Below are 6,231 nucleotides of genomic sequence, written 5' to 3'. Positions count from 1 at the left end.
GGAACTCGACTGTATTGCATCTTGACACCTTTTAGAATGGATGAGCGTCGAGCTACGGGGTTCTACTGTAATTGAAATGTTGGTGTTTAAGCTTAACTGCTGCTCCATTAGTGAAAAACATGGTAGTTTGCTTCTATAAAGGTGTGCAACCTTGGAAAACTCCGGGGGTCAGTTCTCAGGGGAAGTTCTGCTCTGTTCTGTAGGGTTGTTATGCTTTAGGATCAACTTGATAGCAGAAAGATTTTAAATATATAACTGGTATGGTTATTAATTAATACGGGTGCTATGAAAAGCAATGCTATCCTCCTATAGAGTTAAATATTCATTTGCCTTAGTACTGGAGAGACTATATGCTTTGTCATATAGCAGAGACCATAGAACTTATCATCTAGAATGGGCCAAAGTTGAGAGTGAAAGATATGCTAATAACTACTACAATGCTTAAATATTTATTTATTTGAAAACTGCTGGCTTATATTGTTTCATATTAACGACTTTCTAACACTCATAACCAAATTTTCAACATGATTCTTTGAAAATAGTATTTGTAGGTAACATCCACTCAAACTTGGAAAAGAGTTTCTATCAAATTATTTAATTAATTACTAATTCCAAAAGCATAGCTTCTTATCCAAGACTCTTAATAATATCTTATTATGAGTACTTTAATGGAAATTTATATTTAAATATGAATTTAAGATTGCTATAATGTCCTTTATATTTTCTTTAAAAATATTTCCATATTATCAGAAAGATAAATCAAATGATTGACACATAGCAAGATAGTAATAGTTCCAACTGAAAAATTACTATAAAATGTTTTTTGTAAACCAATGAAGAAGACATAGAAGATATTCTTAATATTACATTTTCATAAGGAAAATTATAATTAATTATACCCCAATATTTTTAAAAGCACATTTCATTATGATTCCATTTATTCAACAAATTTTTATTTGGGGGAAAAAAAGAGTCAACTAAGATTTTTTTATTCTTCATTTTGCAACCTCATTCTAAACTGGGATATTGCCCAATTATGGACTTTTTCATGGTCATTCATTCAAGTAGAATTATGAAGTCACCAAATTCAGAATACAAATGCCAACAGTCAGCATCAGAAATGTAGCAAAACAGTCCCATAGGGCCTCTTTTTAACAAAATAATCCCAACTAGTGAAATCTATAAAAATAAAAATGTCTCTGAAAGTTGTTCTAAAAATGGAACAGCAAACAAAGAAATATTTTTTCAGGAAAAACTGTTGAATCACTACATGAGCAAGGATGTAGCATTTGAGTCTGGGAGTGCTCCACTCCTTTCTCAAACCGCTGGGTCAATGTTATCCACTCCAAATCCATTGCCACCATGTCCATTGCATCTCATAAGGACCACATATAGGCTTTACGGCATGTATATCTTTACAGGTCAGATAGCCTCATCTTTCTCCCACAGAGGCGCTGGTGAGTTTGAACCACTGGCCTTGTGGTTGGCAATCTGACACTTACAGGCCCATTGTGCTGGTTGATACAAACAAGATGACCAGCTTTCTATCTCCATCATTCTCAATAGAAGTATATACTATCTATCTTAGATGAGCAAATAGGCAGCACTTCTCATACCCTGAACTCATATGAGGGGGTATACCCCACCCCAAATTTTAAAAATGAAGAAATCTCTGCTAGGTGGAACTTTCGTATTACACATGTTTCCCAATAGGTGAGCATCGAGCAACTGACTCTGAATTAGTGTACCTTGTGGTGTTGCCTGGGAAGGATGTTTATGGTTACAGTGAATTTTCTCATAAAAGCAGTTCGGCTGGAACCTCGTATTTGTGGTGGCTGATTTAAGAGAACAGTGTGCAGCTGTGAAATCTGTTTGCTTCTTGGGAAAAATGCTGTAGAAACTGTTGTGATGTTGAACACAGGTCACAAGGATAGTGCTGTGGGAAACACTGAAGTGTATGAGTGCTTTTATCATTTCAAAAAAGGTTAAATGTTGATTATGACAAACCATGTTCAGTATGTTTGTCAATTTCCAGAACAGATGAAAAAATTGACAAAATTTGTGCACTTGTGTTTGAAAACTGAAAAAAGACCGTTGAAGAGATGGGGAGTTAGCTGGACTATCTTGGAGCTTGGTTCAGTGAATTTTAAGGGAAGATTTGGGAATAAGAAGGGTTACTGTGAAATATGTGCTTTGAGTTCTGACTGATCAGGATAAAGAGGATGGGGGGGAAACATGCTGTGCTTTGAAAGAACACCTCTGAAGCGACCCAGATTTTTTCCAAGGTCATTACTGGTGACGAGACATGATGCTATTCTTATGACCCTGAAAGCCAAAATCAACTAAGACAGTGGAAGATGCCATTGTCGCCTCACCCCAAAAATGCTCATCAAGTGAAATCAAAGATCAAGAAAATTATGCTCATTTGATTTTTTTTTGTTGCTGTGAGGGGGATAGTGCATTTGGGGTTTCTTCCTCCAGGTCAGACTGTTAATCATCTTTCTATTTAGAGGTTCTGAAGGGTTGCATAAGAGGGTGTGACAAAAAAGGCCTGATGGTGGCAGACAGGGGACTGCTTTTGCCACCATGACAATGCACCTGTTCATGCAGCCATCTCAGTGTGTCAGTTTTTGGCAAAAAAACAGCATGCTTCTCTTGTCCCATGCCCTTTAGTCACCTGACCTTGCTTCATGCAACTTATTTTTGTTTGGGAGAAAGAGGAGGGACATAAAAGGACAGCCATTTGATGACAAAGAAGAGATGAAGGAAAAAAACAGGGAGGTGTTGCCAGCCACCCAAGCAGATGCACTTGAAAAATGTTTCCAGAAATGGAATTTCAGATTTGACAAATGTATTAAATGTAGTGGAGAATATTTGAAGGTGATAAGGTTATTTTATATATATATATAAAATATATATAAAATAATATATATATTTATATTTGAAGTTGATAAGGTTATTATATATATAATGTATATATATATATATATAAAATAAACAGCTCTGAAAAAAGTCTGTTATTTTTGGTATCCTCTCTTATGCACTGTAATTTAAAAAGGACTTAATGGCTAGAGGTAGTAGGCAGGCTTCTTTCCCCACCCACCTCACCCTCAGAAGACATAGGATGTAGCCCAGATACTGCCTTTGAACTATTGTTCTTTGGGGGAAAGTTTCACATTAAGAAAAGGAAGTCAGGAAATTAGAGGCTTTTCCCCAGCACAGTATCCAGCTTGAAAAACAAAGGTGATTCACTGCCCAAACAAAACAAAAGGGTCACAGTTTCAGCCCACAGCTTCAAGGCCTGTCTGAAGAGGTTTTGCTCTGAGGGAGGGCAGAAAATAAGAAAAGAGAATTCCAAACCAATTCTATAAAGAACTCACTCAATTTGAAACAGAACATGGGAAAGTGTAAGGCTAAAGGCTGCTCTCAAAAACAGTAATATTTTGGTGGTATCAAATCAGAGGAGGATGTTAGCTCAACACCAACAGAAAACCAAGGCCAACAAGGAGTTTATCTGAAGAATGAAAGAAAGCAGAAGCTCAGAAGAGCCTCATGGACCCCTTCCTCCCAACATACACGGGACTGAACTAATAATATTTCACAGCCCTAAAAATAAGCCATAACACTATAAAACTTTTAGGAGCAAATGTGTGTCATTTTTCACATCCATGGTTTAAGCAAAGCTATATGCATATGGTGCCAATAGCATGTGACAAAATAAAAAATAAATTGAACTTCCTCACAACATTTTTTTAGAACCCCTGCATTTGAAAGGACAGCATTAGAGAGTCAGAAGACAAACCACTAAAGGGAGGAAATAATCCCCAAATCTAATCATCTCGTTGGTAGGGCACTTGTATTTAGAAACTATAAAAACATTTATAACTCAGTAGAAAAAAATGCAGCAAAAATGAATAATCTATTCTTAAGATGAGCAATATACATATAATGAAATCTATGCATATGAAATCTATACATGTAATGAATCTACTCTTAAGATGAGCAATATACCTATGATGAAAACAGTTATACAAGTGGCAAATAAGCACATGAAAAGATACTGCACAGCACATTACATAGGGGCGTTAACCTGTAAAACAAAAGTGAGACACTATGCTGTAGCCCTCCAAAACCCAACTGCTTCCACAGAGCCAATACGGGCTCATAGCGACCTTGGAGGACAGGCCCGAACTGCCCCTGAGAGTTTCTGACCGTGTAACCGATACCGGAGTAGAAAGGGGGTCTGCCTCCTTCTGAGTGTCTAGCGGTCTCCTAATGCTGACCCTACAGGTCACAGGGCCCCTCTCCATATCTCTAGAATATATATACTGATTTTAAAAATAATAATAACTACCAATGTTGGTAAAGATTTAATAATGAGATTAGAACTATGTCGCGGGTGTTCCTCCAAATGCACAATGGTACACCCACTTTGGAAAACAATCTGGCAGGAGATCAGAGTCACGATATGACTTAACATTGCATTTCTAGAACAATACCTAGAGGAAGCAATTGAATGTCCACAAGTATACGTAAAACATGGTAATGCTACCTTAAGTAATACAAGTCAAAATGTAGAAAAACATATCTGTCATCCATGTATGGATAAATTAAATGTGGTATATCTGTAAAATAGAATAATATTCAACCACAGAAATGACTGAAGTACTGATACATACTACAATACTGTTGAGCCTTGAAGTATTATGCTAAGTTAAAGGATTCAGTCACAACAGATTACAGATTGTAAGATTCTATTTTGATGAATGTTCTAAATAAGCAAATCTATAGTCATAGGAAGTAAATAAGTAGTTTCCCGTATCTGTGGGTTTGTGAAAATAATAATCCTGGTTACACACATCTATGTGTATACTAAAAAACACTAAATTATACATCTTAAATGGGTAATATGTATAGTACATGACTTTCCATAAAGGTATGAAACATTAAAGTCTCATTCAGGGATTCTTTACTCATTTAAAATATCAAGAAAAGCAATTTTAGAATGCAAAATGAAAACTTTTGAGATAGGTAGCATCATGGTAAATGGAGAAAAGGTTGAGTTGTCAAAGATTGTGTCTTGCTTGATCCACAATCATTGTTCATAGAAGCAGCAGCCAAGAGATCACTCGTCACAATCTACTAGGTAAATCTGCTGAACAAGACGTCTTCAAAGTTTTGAAAAGCAGGGTGTTATTTTGAGGACTAAGGTGTGCCTCTCCTCAGCCATGGTATTTTCAATCGCTGCATGGACATCGAGTGGGAAGAGTGATGAAGGATCAGTGCCTTTGAATTATGGTGCAGACGAAGCGTATTGAAAGTACCATGGACAAGCAAAGGAACAAACAAACATCTTGGGAGAAGTACAGCCAGAGTGCTCCTTCGAGTCACGAATGGCAAGGCTTCTCTTGCATTGTTTGGACATATGGTCAGGAGAGACCTGCCCCTGCAAAAGGACATCGTACTTGGTAAAGTGCAAAAGAAGAAGGACTGCAATGAGCTGGATTGACACAGTGATTGCAAAAAGGAGCTTAGGCATAAGAACAACTGTAAGGGGGCGCAGGAGCGAGGAGCGTTTCTTCTGTTGTGCACGCGGTTGCTGTGAGCTGGAACTGACTCAGTGGCCCCGCACAGCGCATGTGTGGGCATACATTCCACTGTCTGATTGCTTGTATGTTTTGTGCTTAATAATTGCAGCACCCTGAGTGTTCTGAAGCTGAAGTCTTTGGTGCCCCGGTCATTGGTTACTTCAATTAACGATTTGAAATTCATTTGAACTAGAATACAAAAAAAACCAGGTGACATGAAAATGGAAAAACGTTGTAACTTGACTACACTCATTTTTAAATACCTTTTCTGAGGCTAAATAAAAAGTGCATATTCAAAAGTAATTAATCATGTGCAACCAAGGAAAATGTGCCTGTTTTTATAATGCTTGAGAGTTCAAAGTCAGATCACCAAACACACTTATAGATAGCTGGTCATTCCAGGCAAACTACAAATTTGGACAACTTTAAGTTCTCTTTAATTAACAGAATAATGTATTTTAAATGTTCAATGAATTAATACTATTAAATTTAAGTGAATTTGTCCAAAGATCCAATTTTTACATTTATTTTGTTAATGTACTATGATTCAGAAAATCTTATAATCATCTAATCACCTATCAAATTATGATCCTGAATTTTTATAATTTTCCTAAGTATTCAGAGAATTTACATATACCATATA

This window comes from Echinops telfairi, unplaced genomic scaffold, assembly GCF_000313985.2.
Source record: "Echinops telfairi isolate 266 unplaced genomic scaffold, ASM31398v2 ScPeMD7_18;HRSCAF=68, whole genome shotgun sequence".
Taxonomy (NCBI): Eukaryota; Metazoa; Chordata; class Mammalia; order Afrosoricida; family Tenrecidae; genus Echinops; species Echinops telfairi.
The sequence above is the reverse complement of the archived record's forward strand: the minus strand, read 5'-3'. Positions refer to the sequence as shown.